Below are 27,537 nucleotides of genomic sequence, written 5' to 3'. Positions count from 1 at the left end.
CTTAAACTGATAAAAGTTATCAAAAATCTTCAACAAACACATGGTGAAACTTTAGAATCATTTCTAATCAAGTAAAAAACAAAAAGGATGCCCTCCAACGCTGCCTCCATTTAACCTGTGGAAAAACTAATGTGATAAGAAAAAGAAATCAATGATGTAAGAAGTGGAAAGGAAGAAACAAAGCTTGTCTTGTACTCAGACAACCCGGCTACCTACATGGAAAATGCAAAAGCATTTGCAGACAACTCTCAAGAATTAATGAGAGTTCTCTAACGTTACTGAATCAAATCTGTTCCATTGATAACTAGAAAATATAATTGATTAAAAAAATCCTATGTACCATAACAACAAAACTACCAGTTATCTAAGAGTAAATATATCAAAATATGTCAAAGACTCTTGTGGAAAAATGTTACAATATGTTATTCAAGAATAGAAAAGAGCCGAATAAATGGAGTCTGTGCCATGATCATGGATGGGAAAACTCAATATCATAAAAAAGTCAGTTCACCCCAAATCATCTATAAATTCAATGCAAATCCAAACAAAATCCTTAAGTTTGGGATTATTTTTTAGTATGTGTGTGATTTAACTAACTACTCCTAAATTTCACATAGAAGGGCCAAGAATGGCCAAGACAATTTTAAAGCATAACGAAGTGGAGTCTTGTCTTCTCAGATATTGAGACTTACTATATAACTATAATAATTAAGACAGTGTGGGACATAGCACAGGGAGATCAGCTCGGTGCTTTGTGACCACTAGAGGGGTGGGATAGGGAGAGTGGGAGGGAGATGCAAGAGGGAAGAGATATGGGGATATATATATATATATGTATAGCTGATTCACCTTGTTATAAAGCAGAAAGTAACACACCATTGTAAAGCAATTATACTCCAATAAAGATGTTAAAACCAAAAAAAGACAGTGTGGGAGTAGTACAATTAAAGATAAAGCAGGGGCTTCCCTGGTGGCGCAGTGGTTGAGAGTCCGCCTGCCGATGCAGGGGACATGGGTTCGTGCCCCGGTCCGGGAAGATCCCACATGCCGCAGAGCGGCTGGGCCCGTGAGCCATGGCTGCTGAGCCTGCGCTCCACAGCGGGAGAGGCCACAGCAGTGAGAGGCCCGCATACCACAAAAAAAAAAAAAAAAAAAAAAAAAGATAAAGCAGTGATTAAAAATTAAGCCTCCAAAAATAGACCTTTATAGCAATTATAAATCAGTGGGGAAAGAAAGGCTGATGCAATTAATGATGCTGGGACAACTGGTTAGCCATATGGAAAAAAATAAAACAACATCCTGCTATGAATTGCGTCCCCCTAAAATTCATATGCTGAAATCCCAACCCCCAATGTGATGGTATTGGATATGGCCTTTGGAGGGTAATCAGGTTTACATGAGATCATGAGAATGGGGTCCCCTTGATGGGATTAGTGCCCTTATAAGAAGGGACACAAGAGAGCTTGTACACTTTCTACCCACCCCACCCCACCACTACCACATGAGGACACAGAAAAGGTGGCTGTCTGCAACCCAAGGAAAGAGGTCTCACCAGGAACCCACTATGCTGGCACCTTGATCTTATATAATACTTCTAGTCTCCAGAACTGTGAGAAAGTAAATTTCTGCTGTTTAAGCCACCCAGTCTATGGTATTTTGTTACGGCAGCCTAGATGATTAATACAAATGCTTCACACACACACACACACACACACACACACACACACACACACACACACACACACACATAACCGCCTGAGAATTAAGGTACTAACTTTGAAAATTAAGGAATTTAAAAGAAAGTAAATATATTCACATAAGATTTTAAGAGAAAGGAAGGATTTCTTGAAGTAATAGACCTGAAAGAATACAGGAAAATGCTGGTAAATTTGGTTACTATAAAATTTAAAAGTTATATTCAACAAAGGACACCATAAACCAAAGTAAAAAACAGGCCTTTCTCTTCCCATCATGTGAGGACAACAATGAGAAGTCAGCAGTCTGTAACCTAGAAGACAGCTCTCATCAGAACCAACCATACAAGCACCTTGATCTTGGACTTCCCAGCTTCCATATCTGTGAGAAGTTTCTGTTGTTAAAAGCCACCTAGTTCATAGTGGTACTTTGTTACAGCAGCCCAACCAGACTAAGGCAGATGAAGACAAATTTATTAATTTTTCTCTTTTATAATTTGTTCATTTGGAGTCCTTTCTAAAACACACTCACCCAACTCAGGATCTCAAAGATTTTCTTCTGTTTTGCCCAGAATTTTTAAAATTATAGCTCTTACTTTCAGGTCTATGATCCATTTTGCTTTCATTTATTAAATTGTGCAAGGTAAAAAAAAAATTTTTTTTTTAAGCAGGCCATTCCCTGGGAGAAAATATCTTAACACATGCAGCTAATCAAAAATTAACATCTAGTTCTAGAGTATACAAAGAACTCCTACAAATCTAAACTACTTGCTGGACGTTTATATGGAACCTCTTAGCAGCACTTCATTAATCAAATTGAGAATGCACTAATTATATAATCAGAATAAATGATAAAGTTGCTTTTTTTTTTTTTTGATAAAGTTGCTTTTTAAATGAACTTGAGATGTCTTACCACCAGCATCAAGTGTCCTGCCAACCCCCCAGTGTCAGACACGCCTGTTTCCTTTAACAGCACCGTCACTGTCCCGGCCACTAAAGCCTTGAAAACTCCCAGCAGTCTTTCACTCCTCCCTCTGAATTATCACTAAATCTCCAATGTGATCACCAGAATTTGGTTCAATTTTAATAACCAGTTATAATTCATGAATTGCCAGAGTATAAAATGGCACCATTTTAGGAGATATGATAAGCTAGAGATCAATATCAATTGTTTTTTTTTACGGAGTAACATGTACAACTGAATAGAATATGCTAAAGACAGAGTCCTCTACAGCAGTAAACTCTAAAGGAACAGGGAGGGATGGAGGGATGGAGGGATGGAGGGATGGAGGGAGGGAGGGAGGGAGGGAGGGAGGGAGGGAGGGAGGGAGGGAGAGATCACAGCCACCCTAAGAAATTGCAAAATGCATTGGAAAGAATTTTAAACTAGGAATCAGGAGACCCAAATTCTAGTCTAAACCCCACCATAAATTAGCTGTGAATGAAGTGAGCAGCATAAAACCCCTAGTCTTCAGCTTTCTCATTCTTAAAGATAGGGTGAAATGATTGTTAGAAGTTCTAAAAGCTCTAAAATTCTATGATTCTATAAACTCTTCTCCACAGATGGGGGAAATGTGGCACAGTGAGCTGAAAATAATAATTTGGACTGAACAGGTAGGTAATGTAAATCAGCATCTCAGTTTCCTTTTAACAATCTTGAAAAACTATTAAGGTATTTATTATCTCTTTTAATATGTAAAATTCAAAAGAGTATAAAATCAAGTAATACCAAATATTTCAAGAAAACAAACTTCCTTTAATTTTTCCTTTCATCCATCAATCTTTCACTTCCTTCCTGTGTTCTGAAGCACAAATACAATATGAGGAGTTACTGATTGGCAGGATACCTTCTCCCCATTGCTCTCTGTCCCCAAAGTAGACTTCAGTCATACCTATGAAACTGGGGGGGAGGATGCACACGTAAAATATAGTTGAAATGTCTGTGTGATCTGTCAGATTTAATTTCATTTGGACCATATGTCCTTCTTGTAACCTACAACAAACTGGCTCTAGCAATTCCTAGTCCATCTTTCTACAGTTTGTTCTAAGGGATATTAGTCCTGCAAGATGCCCTAAGAAAAAAGAATGCCATAAAAGTTTCAGAAACGCTGCATGCTATACCTCATTCTTGAGCAATTAAAAAAGAACGTACAAGTATTAAAGGCTCTAAGAAGCCCTAGAGTAAAGATTTATATCGATCTGATTTATACTGTTTAATCCAGGGTTCCTCAACCCAACTACAAAAGTCTTTCTTCACAGAATATCTATTAACACCCTATAAAATCAGTGCTCCAAGGAAGCCACCTTAGAAAGTGCTTGCTTAAACATAATTTGCTCAAAATATGATGATATTTAATTCACACATTGCTAAACTGAAACATTTGTTTTCTACTGCTAGCATTTTATATCAAAGAGTCATTTACTAATTCTAAATATGAAATTAGTTCTGCAACATCCAACTGTTCAAGGTTAAGCAAACAGTAAGACTTTCCCCCAACACAGGCACCTGAAATGTACCAACCAAACAATATGGCCAAGTGTGATAGGAATTATCACCAGCTCTCTGGTCCAAGTACTCAAATTACTATTACCCCATCAGAATGTAACATATCCATTCTAGTCTGATAGTTTTAGTATTAGCTTTGGTAACTGCACAGTTTACATTTAAAAAACAAAACAGAGCTTTCAAGCAAAAGGTAATTAAAATACAGCCAAAGTAAGAATAAGTTAAATCACCAGCAGAAAAAGGGAGACTTAAAAACTGAAAATGGAAAAAATCTTAAGATACACTGATACACTATACAAAAGAAAAATCTATGTGTAAAAAACATAAGACTTATGGATCAACAGTCTTATAATCAGCATTCATACTGAAAACATAAGTCACCACTTGAATTAAGACTGACTTAGATCCACACAAGATGGGGCAATACTTGCAAAAAGTAGAACGCTTTGTTAGCAATCTATACACTTAAGTTTTTCAGCATTTGCTTTCTTGACAGTAAGTGTTCTTTCTTCCTTCAAGCCATGTCAAAGAAAAAGAAAATAAAGGCACAGCCTACCCTAAACCACAATCATCAAAAACACTTGGTCCTAGGGGATTAGCTAACAAAATGGTGTCTATCAAGTAGTCTTCAAAATCCACTCTACAGGGCTTCCCTGGTGGCGCAGTGGTTGAGAGTCCGCCTGCCGATGCAGGGGACACGGGTTCGTGCCCCGGTCCGGGAAGATCCCACATGCCGCGGAGCGGCTGGGCGCATGAGCCATGGCCGCTGAGCCTGCGGGCCCGGAGCCTGTGCTCCACAACGGGAGAGGCCACAATAGTGAGAAGCCCGCGTATCGCAAAAAAAAAAAAAAAAAAAAAATCCACTCTACAAATTTAGTGACACAAATCATTATGGCATTTGAAGCCTTACTGTCAGATCTCGAAGAAAAATCGAAATAAAAATACTCAACCTGTCCTCATTAAATAAACTCACACTAACTACATCCAACTGCAACTATTACTAAATACGAAAGAAAAAGCACTGAGTATTAGCTATCAATGTCAACTTCTATGATTGTGTCATTATGGAATCACTTTTTTTTTTTACATTAATGCATATTCTTCTGGCTGTCAATTCACATTTAACATCCTCCTTCAAGCTCCTGTTCAAAAAGATCACTTTCAGGAAATCTTGTGTTACTGACATAAATAGATTTCACTCTCCTACTAAATGCCTGTGGCACTAAGTGTTGAAAGATTAAGTTGTTCTTTGTGACATGCTTCTTTGGGAAAATGTTCTTTATCTTCATGTATGTGCATGAATTCTTCTCAACTAGATTATTCTGAGGAATTCTTTTACAATTCAGGGCTTCTCAAATGTTTCTACCGAAGTACTCCTTTTGTCAGAGGATCTACTACAGAAGCAAAATTTACTTGAAGTCTTCTGTTTTACCTTTAAAAGTCATTCAAAATGTAAGATTCAATACCATAGTACATTTGTTTTAACATAAAAATAAAAATGTGTTAATGTTGGTGAAGATGTGGAGAAACTGGAACACTTGTACACTACTGGAAGTTTGTTGTGACTGCTATGGAAAACAGTATAGAGGTTCCTTCAAAAATTATAAAATAGAACTACCACATGATCAGGACACTACATAATGATCAAGGAATCAATCCAAGAAGAAAATATAACAATTGTAAATATTTGTGCACCCAACATAGGAGCACCTCAGTAAGGCAAATGCTAACAGCCATAAAAGAGGAAATCAACAGTAACACAATAATATTGGGAGGCTATAACACTCCACTTACACCAATGGATAGATCATCCAGACAGAGAATTAATAATGAAACACAAGCCTTAAATGATATATTAGACCAGATAGACTTAATTGATATTTATAGGAAATTGCACCGGAAAGTAGCAGAATACACTTTCTTCTCAAGTGCACATGGAACATTCTCCAGGAGAGATTATACCTTGAGTCACAAATCAAGTAAAATTAAGAAAACTGAAATCATATCAAGCATATTTTCCTACCACAACGCTATGAGATTAGAAATCAATTACAGGAAAAAAAACTGTAAAAAACACAAACACATGGAGGCTAAACAATATGCTACTAAATAACCAAGAGATCACTGAAGAAATCAAAGAGGAAATCAAAAAATACCTAGAAACAAATGACAATGAAAACATGACAACCCAAAACCTATGGGATGCAGCAAAAGCAGTTCTAAGAGGGAAGTTTATAGCAATACAATCCTACCTCAAGAAACAAGAAAAATCTCAAATAAGCAATCTAAACTTACACCTAAAGGAACTAGAGAAAGAAGAACAAACAAAACCCAAAGTTAATAGAATGAAAGAAATCATAAAGATCAGAGCAGAAATAAATGAAATAGAAATGAAAAAAACAATAGCAAAGGTCAATAAAACTAAAAGCTGGTTCTCTGAGAAGATAAACAAAATTGATAAACCTTTAGCCAGACTCATCAAGAAAAAAAGGGAGAAGACTCAAATCAACAGAATTAGAAATGAAAAAGGAGAACTTACAACTGATACCACAGAAACACAAAGGATCATAAGAGACTACTACAAGCAACTATATGCCAATAAAATGGACAACCTGGAAGGTATAACCTTCCAAGACTGACCCAGGAAGAAACAAAAAATATGAACAGACCGATCACAAGTAATGAAATTGAAACTGATTAAAAATCTTTCAACAAACAAAAGTCCAGGACCAGATGGCTTCACAGTTGAATTCTATCAAACATTTAGAAAAGAGCTAACACCCATCCTTCTCAAACTCTTACAAAAAATTACAGAGGGAGGAATGCTCCCAAACTCATTCTATGAGGCCACCATAACCCTGATACCAAAACCAGACAATGGTATCACAAAAAAAGAAAATCACAGGCCAACACTGAAGAACACAGACGCTAAAACCCTCAACAAAATACTAGCAAACCAAATCAAACAACGCTTTAAAAAGATCATACGCCATGATCAAGTGGGATTTAACCCAGGGATGCAACGATTCTTCAATATTCACAAATTAATCAACATGGTACACCATAGTAACAAATTGAAGAATAAAAACTATATGATCACCTTAATAGATGCAGAAAAAGCTTTCGACAAAATCCAACACTCATTTATGATAAAAACTCTCCAGAAAGTGGGCATAGAGGGAACCTACCTCAACATAATAAATGCCATATATGACAAACCCACAGCAAACATTATTCTCAGTGGTGAAAAACTGAAAGCATTTCCTCTAAAATCAGGAACAAGCCAAGTGTGCCCATTCTCACCACTATTATTTAACACAGTTTTGGAAGTCCTAGCTATGGCAATCAGAAAAGAAAAAGAAAAGGAATCCAAACTGGCAAAGAAGTAGTAAAATTGTCACTGTTTGCAGATGACATGATACTATACATAGAAAATCCTAAAGATGCCACCAGAAAACTACTCGGGCTAATCAATGAATTTAGTAAAGTCACAGGATACAAAATTAATATACAGAAATCTCTGGCATTCCTATATACTAACAACAAAAGATCAGAAAGAGAAATTAAGGACACAATCACGTTTACCACTTCAACGAAAAGAATAAAATACCTAAGAATAAACCTACCTAAGGAGGCAAAAGACCTGTACACAGAAAACTATAAGATACTGATGAAAGAAATCAAAGACAACACAAACAGATGGAGAGATATACCATGCTCTTAGACTGGAAGAATCAATACTGTGAAAATGACTACTATACTACCCAAAGCAATCTACAGATTCAATGTAATCCCTATCAAATTACCAATGGCGTTTTTCACAGAACTAGAAAAAAACATTTTACAATCTGTATGGAAACACAAAAGACCCCGAATAGCCAAAGCAATATTGAGAAAGAAAAACAGCTGGAGGAATCAGGCTCCCTGACTTCAGACTATACTACAAAGCTACAGTAATCAAGACAGTATGGTACTGGCACAAAAACAGAAATATACATCAGTGAAACAGGATAGAAAACCCAGAGATAAACCCATAGATTATGGTCACCCAATCTATGACAAAGGAGGCCAGAATATACAATGGAGCAAAGACAGCCTCTTCAATAAGTGGTGCTGGGAAAACTAGACAGCTACACGTAAAAGAATGAAATTAGAACACTCCCTAACACCATACACAAAAATAATCTCAAAATGGATTAAAGACCTAAATGTAAGGCCAGAAACTATAAAACTCTTAGAGGAAAATATAGGCAGAACACTCTAAGACATAAATCACAGCAAGATTTTTTTTGACCCACCTCTTAGAGTAACGAAAATAAAAACAGAGATAAACAAATGGGACCTAATGAAACTTAAAAGCTTTTGCACAGCAAAGGAAGCCATGAACAAGACGAAAAGACAACCCTCAGAATGGGAGAAAATATTTGCAAATGAAGCAAATGACAAAGGATTCATCTCCAAAATATACAAACAGCTCATGCAGCTCAATATCAAAAAAACAAAAAACCCAATCAAAAAATGGGTGGAAGACCTAAACAGACATTTCTCCAAAGAAGACATACAGATGACCAACAAACACATGAAAAGCTGCTCAACATCACTAATTATTAAAGAAATGCAAATCAAAACCACAGTGAGGTATCACCTCACACCAGTCAGAATGTCCATCCATCAAAAAATTTACAAACAATAAATACTGGAGAGGGTGTGGAGAAAAGGGAACCCTCATGCATTGTTGGTGGGAATGTAAATTGATACAGCCACTATGGAGCACAGTATGGAGGTTCCTTAAAAAACTAAAAATAGAACTACCATATGACCCAGCAATCCAAACTACTGGGCATATACCCAGAGAAAACCATAATTCAAAAGGACACATGCACCCCAATGTTCATTGCAGCACTATTTACAATAGTCAGGACATGGAAGCAATCTAAATGTTCATCAAAAGAGGAATGGATAAAGAAGATGTGGTATATATATACAATGGAATATTACTCAGCCAGAAAAAGGAACGAAATTGGGTCATTTGTAGAGACATGGCTGGACCTAGAGACTGTCATACAGAGTGAAGTCAGAAAGAGAAAAACAAATATCATAATTAACACATATACATGGGATCTAGAAAAAATTGGTATAGACAGTCTTATTTACAAAGCAGAAAGAGAGACACAGACATAGAGAACATAGAAAACATATGGATACCAAGGGGGAGTAGGATGAACTGGGAGATTGGTATTGACATACATAGACTATTGATACTATGTATAAAATATATACCTAATGAGAACCTACTGTATAGCACAGGGAACTCTACTCAATGCTCTGTGGTGAACTAAATAAGAAGGAAATCCAAAAAAAGGGGATATATGTATACATATAGCTGATTCACTTTGCTGTACAGTATAGACTAACACAATATTGTAAAGCAACTATACTCCAATTCAAAGGAAAAAAAAAGCACTACCACATGATCCAACAGTTCCACTTCTGGGTATATACCCAGAAGAATTGAAAGCAGAGTCTAAAATAAATATTTGCACACCTATGTTCATAGCAGCACTATTCACAATAGCCAAGAAGAAGCAACCCAGGTGTCTATTGACAGAAAAGTGGATACATGAATTGTGATGCATACACATACAATGGAACATTATTCAGCCTTAAGAAAGGAAGGAAATTCTGTCACATGATAAACATGGATGAACCTGGAAAACATTACGCTAAATGAAATAAGCCAGTTGCAAAAAGACAAATACTGTGTGATTCCACATATATGAGGTATCTAAAATAGTCCAATTCATAGAAACAAAAAGTAGAATGGTGGTTACCAGGGCTGGAAGAAAGGGGGAAAGGGGAGTTGTTATTTAATGGGTATAAAGTTCCAGATTTGCAAGATTAAAAAGTTCTGGAGATCTGTTTCACAGCCATATGAATATATTTATCACTACTGAGCTATATATACTTAAAGATGATTAAGGTGGTAAATTTTACATTATGTGTTCTTCACCACAATGTAAAAATTTTTTAATCACTTTATTTGTCCCAAATCTTCAAGTAAAATTGATGTTACCATATTTACTCAATATACACAGGCACCTACTGAATCAAGCAGCCTCAGCTGCCATGCAGCTCTGAAAGTGGCTCACAGAACAAAACCTACTTCTCTCAGATCCCCTCCTCAGTTCACCAGATATCAAGCAAGCAGTGAGACTGTGGTAACTGAAAGAGAATATAAAGATTAAGTAGGCCATGATCCCTGTCCCTGAGCAGATCAGAGAAACCAGCTGCACCGAGCTCAGTGCTGGGAACCTATTATCTGTGCAATGAATCAACCAGTTCTACAGTTCTCCTCAATTAGCTGCTAAATTACAGGAGAAAAGTGGGATTTCTCAGGCCTGAAGTTCCTCTGGGCAAAGTTCCCCTATAGTATAGCACAAAGAACAGTACCCACATGTGGGACAGAAGTCAGTATAAATTTTAAAACATTCAAGTAACCGAAAGTTCTTTTGTTAAAAGGAAAACTTGAAGTAAAAATGATAGAAATGCCCTTCCACTAAAGCAGATATGTATAAAGAATCCTTAAGGCACTTAATAGCCTAGCAGAGCAGGGACGGACTCTCCATAGCAACAAGAGCGAGCAAATGCTGTCCAACAGAATAAAAATATGCAACCCAATAAAATAGAAAATTTATGGCTGTGATAACTATAAAGAAATGTGTTAGTACAAATTCAAACATTTTATCCATTAGACCAGTTGAATTCAGTACTGGGCAATGTCTCATCATGACAGCACCCGGAGTTGTCCCGTGAACAGTAATAATCCATGCTACTTTTTGGTGGGTCTTTTTGTGTATGGCACTATCAATTTTGTCATAAATCTTAGTATTTCGTCTCTGGGTACAACCACAAGAGACACTTAGTCTCTAAGACCAAGCTTCCTTTCCTTAATAATGGTATGTCGGCAGGTTGCATTACCACAGAAACAGCTTTACCTCCAATGGTATCTGATAACGTGAGCATTATGGGAAAAGCAGCTTTGCTCCATCCTCAGGGTTTCATCTTAGGCCTTCATCATTTCTGGATTATTGCAAAAGCCTCCGACCTGCTCTCCCTTCCTCCAGTCTTGCATGCCTCAAACCCATCCTAGCTTACACTCAGAGTTAATCTTTTTAAATCCAAAGCTTATCACGGCACTCCCCTGCTTAAGACCTTCCATGGTTCACAAAGCCTTCGGAATCTCTGACATGGCATAGGAGAGGCTCTTGGTGATTTAGTCCCTGTGTGACACATTAAAAAAACAAACAGGGCCTCCCTGGTGGCGCAGTGGTTAAGAGTCCGCCTGCCGATGCAGGGGATACGGGTTCGTGCCCCGGTCTGGGAGGATCCCATATGCCGCGGAGCGGCTGGGCCCGTGAGCCATGGCCGCTGGGCCTGCGCATCCGGAGCCTGTGCTCCGCAACGGGAGAGGCCACAACAGTGAGAGGCCCGCGTACCACAAAAAAAAAAAAAACAAAAACAAAACTTTTTTTTAAATTTCAAATTTACAGAAATACTGCAAGAATAGTAAAGAGAACTTATTCTTGTGGAATCTAAAATATGACACAAATGAACTTTCTAAGAAACAGACTCAGACATAGAGAACAGACTTGTGGTTGCCAAGGGGGAAGGAGGTGGGGGAGGGATGACTGGGAGTCTGGGGTTAGCAGATGCAAACTATTATATATAGAATGAATCAACAAGGTCCTACTGTATAGCACAGGGAACTATGTTCAATATCCTGTGATAAACCATAACAGAAAAGAATATGAAAAAGAATATATATATATATGTATAACTGAATCACTTTGCTGTACAGTAGAAATTAGCACAACACTGTAAATCAACTATACTGATTCTTTCATCCAAATTCACCACTCATGAACCCTAGGACACAATCTCAGTGAGAGCAGGAGCTGCATATTTTATTCATAGCGTCTGGCACAGTGAAGGAGGAACTGATGAGGGGCCCAACTTCTGGTTAAAAAGAGTGGACCGGGGCTTCCCTAGTGGCACAGTGGTTGAGAGTCCGCCTGCCGATGCAGGGAACATGGGTTCGAGCCCCGGTCCGGGAAGATCCCACATGCTGCGGAGCGGCTGGGCCCGTGAGCCATGGCCACTGAGCCTGCGCGTCCGGAGCCTGTGCTCCACAACGGGAGAGGCCACAACAGTGAGAGGCCCGCGTACCGCAAAAAAAAAAACAAAAAAAGTGGACCGAACACAAATGTTACTCCCTCCTGAGCTCTCACTTAAATAACTGTTAAAGTCATTTTCTAAAGAAGCATAAATCCATAAGGACAAAGAGATGACAGCAGCCAAATGGGGGAAGACAACTGACCCAGCAACCCGAGTCATGTGAATCTCAGAAGGGCAGCCCAGAAGAAAGGCTTAGGAAAGGAATGGAGGCACGGGTGTCTCTGATGCATGGGTGCAGGGAGGGCTGCAAAGGGAAAGGCAGGTTGAAAAAATCTTAGAAAGAACCATCAGGCTCCCCAGAGCTCCCTCCCAACCCTACACAAGCATGTAACCAACTCTCCCTCCAAGGCCAGCAGGGAAACTTCTCTAGAGAAATTGTTCAGGGCTTCCCTGGTGGCGCAGTGGTTGAGAGTCCGCCTGCTGATGCAGGGGACACAGGGTCGTGCCCCGGTCCGGGAAGATCCCACATGCCGCGGAGCGGCTGGGCCCGTGAGCCATGGCTGCTGAGCCTGCGCGTCCGGAGCCTGTGCTCCGCAACGGGAGAGAGGCCACAACAGTGAGAGGCCTGCGTACCGCAAAAAAAAAAAGAAAAGAAATTGTTCAGCTGATGGATAGTAAGCAGCTACTCTGTGCCAGGCTCAGTCCTAGATGCCCAGAAATCTCCATGGAAACACAGCCAAGGCCTGCCCCCATGGAGCTTCTGCTCTAGTGGGGAGAAACGAGCAAGTGGACCGGTGATAACTGCTCTGGAGCAAGGTGCAGCAGGGCAAGGGACAGGGGGTGTGCTGCTCTTGCTAAAGAGCAGGAACCTGACAGAAAGGAGAAGTGATCCACGCAGATACCCAGGGAAAGATCACCCCAGACAGACACAGCAGGCTGGCTGCACAGACCTCGATGGGGGAGCATGCTCAGTGGGCGAACCACGCGGAAGCTGATGTGGTGGGGTAGGTGATGGGGGAGGGGCCAGATCACAGAAGGGCCCGCTGGAGCAATGATTCCCTTAACCTGGCCACACTTTGGAAGCACCTGGAGAGCTTTAAAAAATGTGAGTCCCACCCCAGAGTTTCTGATCTGAATTTTTATAGGTATGAGGTGTGGCTGGTTATCAGTAGTTTCAAAATCTCCGTGGGTCGTTGGAACGCGCAGATGAGGTTAGAACCATGGAATCAGAGGAGCTCTGGGCTCAGGGATGCCAGGCGTAGCTGTGGGAGGAAGTTGGGGGCTCCACTAAACACGGGGAGACTAAGTAAAAGGTGACAAACTCGCAGCCCCTCCCGCCTCCTTTCCCATCTAACTCCAAGAAACCACTGACAGAAAACCCTGGCAGCCAGACTCCTACACATCTGTTGGAGACTGATATGGGCAAATAGCCACAGCGAATGCTCCCAGCGTGAGGCAGGGAAAGCCAAACAGCTGGGGTGCTCCTTGTGCTTTAATTTCTTAAAAACTGAGAGGTTACATACCCCAACGAGCGGAACAGGAAAAGCGAAAAACCATCATAAGAGGCTGAGACAAAAAGATGAAGAAAATAGAAATATCTGTAATATGTAGACGTATTTGGGGACTATGTAATTAAATAATTGATTTAACCATGAAGTATAATTGCTTAGACTCCCTTGGACACAATCATTTGGAACAAAAATGATAGCTAGGCTGTATCTGTGATGGATGGAAAATACTGCGATAATAAGTTTATACTATTTCTAAGGTAGAAAATATATGAATAATTCCAAGTTTTTAAGGTTTTTCCTTTCCAAGAATGACATAAAATTTTTTAAAACTATATGTGATTACATGTTCAAATATATATACAATGAGATATAAACATGAAACCACATGCTATTTCTAAAAATATCTAATACACTATAAGAATATCAAATAATGTCTCTTAATTGCCTATGTCAGCTGCATCAGTTGCTATACTAACTGATGTAAAGAATCAAGCACCTTGGGCTTCCCTGGTGGCGCAGTGGTTAAGAATCCACCTGCCAATGCAGGAGACACGGGTTTGAGCCCTGGTCCAGGAAGATCCCACATGCCGCGGAGCAACTAAGCCCGTGCACCACAACTACTGAGCCTGCGCTCTAGAGCCCGCGAGCCATAACTACTGAAGCCCGCGCACCTAGAGCCTGTGCTCCACTGCAAGAGAAGCTGGCACAATGAGAAGCCCACACACTGCAATGAAGAGTAGCCCCTGCTCGCCACAACTAGAGAAAGCCCACACGCAGCAATGAAGACCCAATGCAGCCCAAAATAAAATTAATTAAATTTATTTAAAAAAATCAAGCACCACTAATTTATTTTGTATTGATATACTTTAAAAGTAAATTTTAAATACGTAAATGTCTAAGGAACATCAATATTTTAAAGATGCCATTAAGGCAGAAGGCATAACAATAAAGAAAGCAACAATACTTTTAAGGAATACTTTTAGTATCTTTTAATAAATATCTAAAAATATTATACTAAAAAGGTAAGGAAGAAAGCCATCTCTGTATTCATGGATACTACGGCAGGAGTTTGAGACCCCAAGAATGCATTTAAAATAAAGTCTGGGGGCTTCCTGGTGGCACAGTGGTTGAGAGTCCGCCTGCCGATGCAGGGGACACGGGTTCGTGCCCCGGTCTGGGAACATCCCACATGCCGCACAGCGGCTGGGCCCGTGAGCCATGGCCGCTGAGCCTGGGCATCCGGAGCCTGTGCTCCGCAATGGGAGAGGCCACAACAGTGAGAGGCCTGCGTACCGCAAAAAAATAAAATAAAATAAAATAAAGTCTGGTTTTTGAAGGTTGTTTAAGTATGACAACTCATTTCAACAAACATTTATAGATGTCCTACTGTATGCCAAGTAACCCGCCAGGTGCTGGCACCTCAAAAATGAAAGGCACTGCGTCTGCCCTCAAGGAACTTAAAAGTCATGAGGGAGACAGAGCCCAAACATTACAAGTTGTCATTACAGGTCCTTACAGGTTGTGAGAATACAGGTCCGAGGGACAGAGACAACATAAAGAAAGGATTGACTGATTGTAATGGGCCATCCAGAAAAGTTCCAGGAAGGAAATGAGGATGAGTGAGGGTCTAAGAAAAAGGAAAAAGTTGGTTAGGGGCGTAATCAGGTAAAAGAACCGGTAAAAGGGTAGAGAGTCTGGTATGTTCAGGAAACTGTAAGTAGCTGCTATCGTTAAAAGAAGGGTGAACTTGAGAGAGGAGACAGGACCTTGGCCAAGGCCAGATCTTGGGAAGTCTCTGTGGCGCTCCTTTCTACACCTCCAGCACCAAAATCTTTATAAAGGCCTGCCTGGAGGAGGGAGGCCAACGCTGTTTAGCCTCCTGGGTTCTGCGTGCTTCACAGTATTCCTGAGACAATTTCTTAACAATTAATACCTTGACCATGTCAACGTAATACAGCCATTATTCCCTGAACCAAAAATTAAACAAGCCTTCAAATCCCTTCATTCATTTCCCTTTTCCTCCTTGTAGCATCTCTCATCTCGTTATCCTTGAGCCCATGCTCTTCCATTCTCATCAAACCTGTCTCCTTGAAGGCAGGAGACATTTTGCCCAAATGACTCCACGTACCTGAGAAACAAATTTCCTTCCCAGTCTATGGGAATAGACACAAACTCTCAAATTGAAGCTCTGCATTCACGTCCTTTAGCACATTTTCTCTACAACCTCAGTAATTCTATAACCTCTATGCTCAGTTTCTAATTCACTCCCTTTCTGAATTCACCTAGCATATACTAAACATAACACTGGACCCTTGTCAAGAATTAGGCTACTGATTTTATATCTACTGCATTTCCAGTTTGCCTGAGCGTAACATTGCTCTTATAGGGTTCCAGGAGAATAAAGAGTGTAGATACAAACAAAACAAAATGCCCTATGGCATTAATTGTTTATATTATACATCCTCTCCTACTTCCTCTGACTTTGAGCTAAAGATTATCGCTCCTTTTTCTTTCATTTCAATGTCACCCTTTACAGCTTCTTCTTCTCAGCCCACTTACAAGCTCAAGTTTCCTACACTTGAAGATCTTTTAAATATTCTACAATCCATGCACACCCTTTCCTTGGCCTTGTCTCTCCCTCAACCTTTGCCTCTTCTCCAACAAACTTCTTAACATGAGCTACACCTACTTTCCCTCCGTTTTCTTCTCACTCATCCTTCAGACCCCAACATCCTGGCTTCTGTACTCATTGCCCCATTGAACTTGGCCCTCGCCAAGGTGACTGCCAAGCCACAACTACTGGCACTTTAAAATCCTCATCCTGGGACTTCCCTGGTGGTCAAGCAGTTAAGACTCCACGCTCCCAATGCAGGGGGCCTGGGTTCAATCCCTGGTCAGGGAACTAGATCCCACATGCCGCAACTAAAGATCCTGCATGCCACAACTAAAAAAAAAAAAAAAAAGATCCCACATGCCACAACAAAGATCCCGCATGCAGCAACTAAGACCTGGCACAGTTAAATAAATAAATTAAATAAATAAAAAATTTAAAAAAATCCTCATCCTGCTTTACTGCTCTATGGCATTTAACATCTTTTTTTTTTTTTTTGTGGTACGCGGGCCTCTCACTGTTGTGGCCTCTCCTGTTGCGGAGCACGGGCTCCAGACGCGCAGGCTCAGCGGCCATGGCTCACGGGCCCAGCCACTCCGCAGCATGTGGGATCCTCCCGGACCGGGGCACGAACCCGTGTCCCCTGCATCGGCAGGCAGACTCTCAACCACTGTGCCACCAGGGAAGCCCCATTTAACATCTCTGATCACTTCCTTTGCTTTTTTCCTTTCTACCAGAAACTCTTTCTTATCTCTACCCCTCTCTCAAGCCCAAACCCCTCTTCTGTACATCACTCAAATATTGACATTCCCTAGGAGTACCTCTCGGTACAGGTTTCCAAGGAGAATACTCCCTTCCTCTTTTGTGTTCATACCCTTTCTATGTACCTCTGTCAGGTGCTCGTCACATATTTGCATATCCATCCACTCCACTAGCTTGAAAGCTCCTCAAAGGCAGGAACCAAGTCTTGTTCCCCTTTGCACCCCAACCAACCTCCCCAGGGTCCTAGCACAGTACCCAAACACATGGTGTTGTATAACAGATGTTTCTGGAATGAACATCAAATCAGTAATCAAAAGTTAATACAGATTATTTGTATTTTTTAAATATATACACATGTAATATTAAGATTATTCTGTTTACAGTTCCTAGAAATGAAATTTATTTTAAATATTTAACCAAATAATAAAAGTTAGAGTATTTATAGTTTATCATTTTAGTTACCTCTACAGCATCTAGCTCATCCGGTCTCAAAGGCTATAAAAAGTTACAAGGTACCTTCAGCCACATGAGCCAGCGTGGCCTCAAAAGCTAATTCACTTCATGCCAAATGGCAAGCATCTCTAGTGTCCATTATAGGACAAGGGAGAAGGGGCGGCAGGTGCCATGCTGGGCTACGAAGGTAGCAAGAAGAAGCCCCTAAAGCAACCCAAGAAGGAGGCCAAGGAGATGGACGAGGAAGATAAGGCATTCAAACAGAAAGAGAAGCAGAAGAGACTTGAGGAGCTAAAAGCAAAGGCCGGGAATTCCCTGGTGGTCCACTGGTTAGGACTCAGTGCTTTCACTGCCATGGCCCAGGTTCAGTCCCTGATTGGGGAACTAAGATCCCACAAGCTGCACGGCACAGCCTAAAATAAAATAAAAGCTCCCTGGCCACAGGTGGAATACAAATCTGGCAAAAAGTAAGCTGTTCCTTGTGCCTGAGGCAACGATGATCCTTAAATCCATTCCTGTTTAAACATCTGGATTCGCCACCATAACATCTGTTGTCACCTATAGCTAGAATGAAATATTATCTCGGACACTGCTGTACATTTAAGAAAACACTTTTGTAAAAAACAAACAACAACAACAAAAAAAAAAACTAGGGAAAATCTTATTATTTGTCCACTCCCAACTATGAGGGAGAAGGTACTTACGTACTCAATTACGGTCACCCTAGAATAAGCCAAGCAAGCCAATAAGGCAGAAGAAAATGGAGGTGAGGCCTACTTCCCAAGTTCAAGGACCATGTCCACTACTAAAGTATCACACACACACAATGAATATAAAATAATTTTAAGAGGAAACTATTTGGGAAAGACCATGGTAGCACAGGAGGATAAGCTTGATAGACTTCAAATTTAAATTGCATCTTAACTGAGAAGGATGCTTCTATCCTTCAGGGAAATCACTCTCACCTCTATCTATAAGGTCACATAAAACCACTGCCAAACATTAATTTCCTAAATACCTACCACACACAATTCACTCTTCTCCATTCAAGTAAACACAGCTCTAGAGCTCAAAAATCCATTCAATTACAATAGCAAGATGTCTAGATCACCCAGGGTTTATGTGGCTATAGTAACAAAAGATATATTTTAGAACCAAATTCTCTTCATCTGGCCTAATTTGAATCAGAGTCAGTACCAAGGTGGCTGTACAGATAACAGCAGCTCACAAGCAGGATTGGGGTGGGAGTGGGGGTGATTATCTTCAATTAGAAAAATGCCAGTTGTTTTCCACATCAAAAAAAGAAAAAAATCCATTCTAATTTTCAAGAGTACAGGTGGAGGGAGTTGGAAGAAGCAAAGCACTGAGAAGACAGCAAAACACCTTGCAACCTATTCCCTGAGCTATTAAAAGATGGCTCCTAAATTTATCCTACTTTGTCTTCCAATATAGAGGCTCGCCCATAATTGGTGGCACCTGTAGTATTTGTTGGTTAGAGGGAAGTGTGAAATTAAGTCTCATTTACTGCAATTTCAGTATTTCTCCTCTGAGTCAGTCATCAACACGCTCAAGGGCAAAAATTATGATAAATCTCTGATAAGATATGAAATTGCATAAATAATGAAACAGAATTAACTTTTTTTAAATGGCTCCCAAACAGCATAAACAGAAAAATAGAGAGTAATCATGCATTAGGTTTTTGTATAACAACTCAACTCAAATTTATCTAATTTTCTCAGATAGTTGAACTGGATATGGGATGAAACTGTCTAACTGAGGAAAACAATATAGACAAAAATGTCAATCAACCAAAAACTACATTTGAGTATCTAACATGGCACTACAGGAAGACAGCCACATACACACAAGAATGCCAAGTCTGACATGACCTTCGTCCACAGGATCTAAAAAAGGAAATAAACAAAACATTTCAAGGACACACACAGATTTCCAGGTATCCCAGTATTAGTAAACAAGATTTTTCCATCTACTTCTAGTCTCACAAGCTCAACTCTTAATTGAGATGAATAACACCTGAGTTATCAGTGTCAACATTTCTTAATCATCAGATTCTCTACCTAGACAAGTCCCTGAAAGGACCACTGACAAGTATCAGATGGTTATCTTTCTACAACTTTGCACTGAAAAGGGTACAAAACATCTTGGTTAGTGACTACCTGTCCAAGAATTCAATAGAAAATGATATGCTTACCTTTCAGATACCATAGAGGATATTAATCATGTAACATCACTGCCCTTTTTTCTTTTCTTTTTTAAATAGCACATACATCCTTGCCTATCAGAAAACCCTATAGGACCTACACTCATCAGCATTCAAAGTACTCTCTTAAGGTTTATTTTTTTTTGCTAAAGCTTTTGCCTTAGTGACTCAAAGAGACTACTGAAATATACTTGGGCAAAGGATTAAATTTTTTAAAAAATCTAGATAGCAACCAAATTGTGAGAAAGAAGGAAGATGTTAATTAAGTTAACTTTTTGGGTTGAGCATATAATTACCTTCTTTGTTAAGAATGTAAGCAGACAAGAATCTCATTAAGTATTTGGTGCCCTATTTGCCCCTAATACTTATAAAATCTGAAGGCATAATCCACAATGTACAATGCTTAAACCATGGAGACTGCAGAGAATAACATCCTAGATCAGAAGGTATCTCAAGCAGTTATCTCATCTCACCTTCTGCCCTCCAATACTAAACTAGTCATGAAAAAGTGACAATAACCTCATTTTAAAGAGCATCATGAATTTTAGAATTCTGAGAATAAAGTGAGCAATGAAGCAGAAGTAATAAAAGAAGGATAAGAAATATGAGGGGAAGGGAGGGAATGGGAATTAAAAATAAAAGCACCATTCTGTTAAATTCCACATATTACTTGCTTTTTCAAAATCAAGCAGTAGTAGTTCATCTCTCTCCCATAATCAGTAAATTATGTTACCTATTCCTTGGCAACCAGAGAGAGACAGAGGGGTGACTACTGGCCTAAACATTCAGTGACGTAACATAACTCACTGTAAGAGAAGCTAAGAGTGGCAATAAGCAACTAAAACAGTAAGAAATGCATTTCATTTACTCAGCATCTTTAAATACAAAGTATCCTCTATAAATTAAAGATAGCTGAGAAAAACCTATCCTTGAATTATCATTTGAGTGTGCTAAATTTAATTTAAAACTCTACCCTAAAGCTTTCTTAAATAAAAAATTGGCGGCATAATGCAACCTTTTGTGGTGACCCTGATCAGTCATTATAAAGTGACACTCTTAGGATACTGGTACCTGCTGGCCTGTTTGCCTTCACTGTAATGAACGTTTTGAGCTATGGCTTTCGATGCCTAGCTTCCCCGCCTTCTCCCCAAGAATTTGCGGCTGTCACTCCTTGGTATTGTCAGCATGCTTGCCCCCTTTTTCCCTGCCCTGCTCCAACTTGCTGACCCTACTTTTCAGCCTCCGTGTCTCTTCTCCTGCTTTTCCCTCAACCCCAATGCCCTTCTCCAACGTGGTCTCTCACCAAACTCTCTGACGTCTGTCCATCTGAAAGCTGAAAAATATGGCTTTCAGTTCAATTTTAATTTGCATTTCTCTTATCATGAGTGGGTTGAGCATCTTTTCACATGTTTAAGAGCCATTTGCATTTCATTTCCTGTGAACAGTCTGCTGATAGCCTTTGCCCATTTTTAATAAGGTTGTTAAAACTCATATACATACTGGAAATTAGTCCTCTGTAATATGAGTTATGATCCTCCAACTGCCATCACCAGGCACATCATCACATGTATTTTGGCTTTGCTTATGGTCTTTGCCATGCAGAAATTCTTAATTTTTATGATTAAATTTAAGTCTTTTACGGTTTCTGGATTTTGTGTGATATTTAGAAAGATCTTCCCCATTCTGACATTAGAAAAGAATCTGTCAGTGATTTGTTCTCCAATACTTCTATGGGTTTTTTTTTTTTTTTTTTTTTTTAACACTTAAAACTTTGACCGGGACTTCCCTGGTGGCACAGCAGTTAAGAATCCGCCTGCCAATGCAGGGGACACAGGTTCGAGCCCTGGTCCAGGAAGATCCCACATGCCACGGAGCAACTAAGCCCGTGTGCCACAACTACTGAGCCTGCACTCTAGAGCCCATGCGCCACAGCTACTGAGCCCGTGAGCCTAGAGCCTGTGTTCCATAAGAGAAGCCACTGCAATGAGAAGCCTGTGCACGCAACAAAAGAGTAGCCCCGGTTCACCACAACTAGAGAAAGCCCGTGTGCAGCAACGAAGACCCAAGCACAGCAATAAATAAATAAATAAATAAATTTATTAAAACAAACAAAAATATTTGACCCACGTAGACTTTATTTGCTTATACAGTCTGAGGTTTGCATCCCACTTTTTTCCCAGATGGTGACTCCACTTGGACCAACATCATTGATTGACAAATCTGTCTTTTGCCCAGTGATATGAAATGCTTGAAGTTTGGGGTGTTTGGGGTATTTGTTTATGTCATGATTCTTTGATGCTTAGGATTTCTAGGATAATGGCATTCAGGTAAGCCAGAATTAAGAGCAATTTAGACTTTAAAGCATTGCCTTATACCTCCTTAAAGAATTTACCTGTGAGCTCCTTGGGGCAGACATCTTGACCCATGTACCTTTCTGTGACTAGCACACAGTAACTGCTTATTAAAGGTCCTTTGAATGAATAGGGATCTACATTTTTTAAGACCAAGTATAGATATAGATTCTCTTAGGACTTGGAGGAGAGTTGCATCACTGTTGTTTAATTATGTGTATGTCCCAAAGGGTAGTTTTGCCAAACTACCCTGTCCAGTCTAGCCCTTTCTTCTTTGACAAGTCCTTCAGTCTAGTCAAAATGTAGTATCCTCCCTAGAGTCAATTAATGTTTTTTTAACTTATTTATTAATTTTTGTCTGTGTTGGGTCTTTGTTGCTATGCATGGGCCTTCTCTAGTTGTGGCGAGCGGGGGCTACTCTTTGTTGCAGTGCGCGGGCTTCTCATTGCGGTGGCTTCTCTTGTTACGGAGCACGAGCTCTAGGTGCACAGGCTTCAGTAGTTGTGGCCTACGGGCTCTAGAGCGCAGGCTCAGTAGTTGTGGCTCATGGGCTTAGTTGCTCAGCGGCACGTGGGATCTTCCTGGACCAGGGCTCGAACCCGTGTCCCCTGCATTGGCAGGAGAATTCTTAACCACTGCGCCACGAGGGAAGCCCCTAGAGTCAATTAACATTTAATCACAATTCAATCAGTTATATTACAACCACTATGGAAAACAATTTGACAGTTTCTTAGAAAACTGAACATATATCTACCCTATGATCCAGCATACTCCTAGGTATTTACCTGAGAAAAATGAAAACATGTGACCACAAAAAGACTTGTATGTAAATGTTCATAGAAATTTTATTCATAACACCCCACAATTGAAACTAAAACAAATGTCTGTGAACAGACTCAATAAACAATTGTACTATATTCATATGACAGGACACTAGTCAGAAAAAAAAAAGGAATAAACTACATGCAGCAACACAGGTGAATCTCAAATCATTACACTGTATGAAAAGATGCCAAACATAGAGAGTATATACTGTGTAATTACAGTTGTATCATGATGATAGCAATCAAACCATGGTTCCCTGGGGAGCAAGGGAGAGAGAGGAAACCACCTTTCTGGAGTGATGGTAATGTATGCTATCAGCGATTTTCAATATGCTGGCTCTGAACCAGCAGCACCTGGGGATTGTTGGAAATGTAAGTTCAAGTCCCCACCCCAGACCTACTGAATCTGAAATTCTGGGGGTGGGTGCAGCAATCTATGCTTTAACAAGCCATCCAGGTGTTTCTGATGCTCCCTGAAGGTTGAGAGCCACTCTTCTATATCTTGTTTGTGAGGGTGATTACACAGGTGTATACAATTGTCAAAGCTCATCTATATGTTCGCTTAGGATACGAGCATTTTGTAAGCAAGTGACAACTCGATTTTTAGAATTTGGATATATTTCTTTAAATATTATCTTTAACCCAAATCTATCTCCTCCTCCTGTTTTCTGCATCTTGCTACATGGCACAAGAATCCATCTGGAAGCTTGAATGAGAAACCTCCCTTTTCCACTCCTTCCCTTCCTTTGCTCTATGCACCTCTGAAATGCCCCTCCCTCTTCAATTCTTACCCTCCATTTCTAGTATTTCTAATCCCACACCCTAGTTCAACAGACACTCTCATTTTTTTTTTTTTTAACCTGGTCTAGCAGAACAGCCTACCTCTGTCCTTGTCTGATTCAGGCTCTAAATTGCCAGAACTATTTCTCTATGCCAGTTCAGTGTTTTCCTGCTGCTTTTCTAAAGACCATGGCTCCAATCTATCTAAAGCACAAAGTCTACACCAAAAACCTTTGACAACCTGGTGACAGCCCAACATATCCAGTCTCATCCCGAGCCATTGGCCCCCTTGGACCTTACACTGCACCAACATTGGCAGTCAAGATTCTCCTAATATGCCAACCATGTTCTTGCCTCCAAATCCTTCATTCAAGGTGCTTCTCATTTCTAAAATGCCATCTCCCCCACTTCCCTGCCTGGTGTAATCCTAGCTGCCCATTAAAATCCAGCTAAAATATCACCACTTTCAAAGTTCCCTATCATCATACCCGAGGCAGAATTAATTGCTTCCTTTTCTGTGCTCAAATTTTCCTACTTCAGAGAATGTGTATCTATCTATGCCTCACTCTTTTTTTTTTTTTTTTTTTTTTGCGGTACGCAGGCCTCTCACCGTTGTGGCCTCTCCCGTTGTGGAGCACAGGCTCCGGATGCGCAGGCTCAGAGGCCATGGCTCATGGGCCCAGCCACTCCACGGCATGTGGGATCTTCCCGGACTGGGGCACGAACCCGTGTCCCCTGCATTGGCAGGCGGACTCTCAACAACTGCACCACCAGGGAAGCCCCCTCACTCTTTTTTAAATGCACATTTCAGTCTTCAAGTCAGTAGGTCTAGGTAATCTCTATCACTCCACCACTTAATGACCTTTCAATGGGTCTCTATTACCTACTAGACAAATTGTAAATTCCTTAGCAAAGTCCTGTACAAGTCTATCTTCAGGCCCCTTAATATCTCTCTGACCCACATCTCACACTGTTAGCGAAGCGACAGCCCTCAAAGCCCCATGCTCTCCTGAGTTTCCAGACGTTTCCCTGGGCTTCTGCCTCTGCCACGAACATCCTCCCTCCCCCTCGTCACTTCCTCTTTCCCGATCTCCTCCTCTCATGCTCTCTAGCGACAGGAGAGTGCTAGGAGTCAAACTACAACAAACCAGTAACAGGTCATCAGGTCTAAGAACTAGAAATAGGCAACAAGGAAGATCAGAAGCCAAGGAAACTTGAGTCAAGGCAAGAAGGAAGAAGAGGCTGAGCTGACCTCTCCCAGCAAATGCTGGAGACATGCGTAAAGCCTGGTGTCCACCTTTGAGAAGCTCTTTTAGTGGAGATTGAACAGACATATAAACAAATGTCTGCAATGCAGTGTATGACAGAAGAATGCTGTTATACGAAAAAGGACACACATCAAATATAGAGAGACACATAGATAAATTAAAGGCATGTCATTGTGAGATTTAACCAAAGGTCAAGGAGATCACTAAGCACAAACACTGTTGAACTCCAACACCATCACTGCTGTAATGTATTAACTAGTAAATCCCTGTTGAATTATTTGCCCTCAGGCAAGTCATTTAACCCTTCAGAGCCTCAATTTCCTCATTGTAAGACAAGAGAACTTGATCAGATATGGAGGTTTCTTTGAATTTGGATATATTTACAAACAAAAGTAAAATATTCACAAACAAAAGCAGAATCCTAGACACTGAATATATGGACTTTGTCAACATGAGGGGAGACGAGAATGACTTTTGGGTACTCAACTAGATAAAAAAATAAAACCAATGGATGGGATTTTATATTCACGTCGGTGAATATGACATTGAATTTTAAAATCCTGAAAACTGCAGCTTATAATGGATCTGCTGACACAACCTCAACCATACTAGCAAATGCACTCCCATAATCAGGTTGTTATGGCAACTAGAATACTTGGGTTAAAAAGAGGAAGAGAGTGTATGTGTGTGTGTCTCAGATTGTTGCCACTCCTATTATTTTAACTGTTTTATACATATTATCTCAAACTAATTCTCCACTTAGCACACAACAAGCCTCCTGTTAATGTTTTGCGATAAACAAGAATAAAATGAGCTTCTTAAAACTGATTCTTCCGGAGGGGTTCAAAGAGCACCGAGCCAATGTCTACCCCCCGACACACCTCCTCTAGAAAACCTCCCTAATCTCTCCAGGTAACACTGTTTCCTCCTGCGTGTAAGCCCCATGTTATTGACTCTTCTATAGCCACTTTAGTAACTGTCACACTAAGGACAACATTGTTCGTTTGTATGCTTGTCTCCCTCACTCCACGTCAGCTGCCTGGGAACAGTTTATCCTTAGTCACCCATGCACAATGATCTAGATATTTTAGGCGCTAAACTGTTCAACTGAGGACTAAAGTATCAATCCTATCAAATAATAAATATGAAATCTCTACAGAACAACATATTTTAATTTATCAAACATATTTCTTATAAAACATATTTCATTTCTCTTATTATTCATGAGAATTTCTCCTATGAGAGAAAATTGAGAAGTAAATGGTACGTCTCATGGAAAGAATTATAGGCTGGGATTCTGATTCTTGAGGTTCTACTGTTCTAGTATATCTACTGTTAACCAGCTGCAAGATCTGCATCCTTGGGTAAATGCCAACCTCTCAGATGCTCAGCATTCTTATCTAAAAAATGAGGTGTCTGGACCATCTGAGGAGAGCCCTTTCTGCCTATGAGCCAGTGCGACCAAGAAACCAAAAAAACGTTAAAGAAATCTGGACATGTTGAAAACCATTCATAGAAGAATTTTTTTAAATTATTCTCAACCAGGTAGGGGTGGGAATGGAAATATGCATGGGCATATTTTCTCCTAGAGTGACTTTTTCAAACCATACCCCATCCAGAGAGATTAATTTATCCACTCCTTTCCTACCTCCCTGGAATACCCACGTGGAGAGAAGTTATGACAAGTATGTGTTACATGTAAATAATGGAGACAAGAGAAAACAAAGTGAAGCTGAAACCATCATTTAAAACAGAGAAAAAGGCCTATTACAAAGATTACATATAGGAGCATGTTGACCCCTGCCTATAAAGATTGTATTCTTTCACATGCCCCAAGTAACTAAGAAGGTAAGCCTTACCAGATCCACAGCCCAGCTTGTTCAGTATTTTCTCTAGTGATCTTCCCCCTCCCGAAGCTCCTCCTCAGGGAGCTTCCCCAGTTTCAGCAAATGGCATCTCCATCCACAGCTACTCAAGCCAGACTATTGAGAGTCATTCTCAACATTCACATCTCCATCACTTCACTCTCCATCACTCCCCAATTCATCAGCAACTTCTATCTTGCATACTTGCAAAATATTCCTTTAATCTGTCCACTTCTTTCCTTTTCCACCTTTATTACCTTAGTCTAAGGAACTGTTATGGACTGAGTGTTTGTGTGCCCCCAAATCCTTATGTTGAATCCCTAATCCCCAATGTGATGATACTAGGAGATGGGGTCTTTGGGGGGTAATTATGTTCAGATGAGGTCACAAAAGTAGAGCTCCCATGATGGGATTAGTGTCCTTATAAGAAGACGAAGGGACAACAGAGCTTCCTTTCTTGGCTATGTGAGGATACCGAAAGAAAGGAGCCATCTGCGAGGCAGGAAGAAGGCCCTC

General features: G+C 40.2%; 1 protein-coding gene and 1 pseudogene across 1 annotated transcript in view; one reads left to right on the top strand and one right to left on the bottom strand.

The window, feature by feature from the left end:
* Nucleotides 1-27,537, bottom strand: part of AVEN (apoptosis and caspase activation inhibitor) — a 176,889-nt gene that overhangs the window by 70,877 nt on the left and 78,475 nt on the right. The window lies entirely within an intron of this gene.
* The window catches only part of LOC132489172 (lupus La protein homolog), a 39,876-nt pseudogene continuing 30,222 nt past the window's right edge, over nucleotides 17,884-27,537 (top strand).

The sequence above is a fragment of the Mesoplodon densirostris genome, chromosome 4 (assembly GCF_025265405.1).
Source record: "Mesoplodon densirostris isolate mMesDen1 chromosome 4, mMesDen1 primary haplotype, whole genome shotgun sequence".
Lineage (NCBI taxonomy): Eukaryota > Metazoa > Chordata > Mammalia > Artiodactyla > Ziphiidae > Mesoplodon > Mesoplodon densirostris.
Note: the sequence above shows the minus strand (reverse complement) of the source record. Positions and strands in the feature narration are given on the sequence as shown.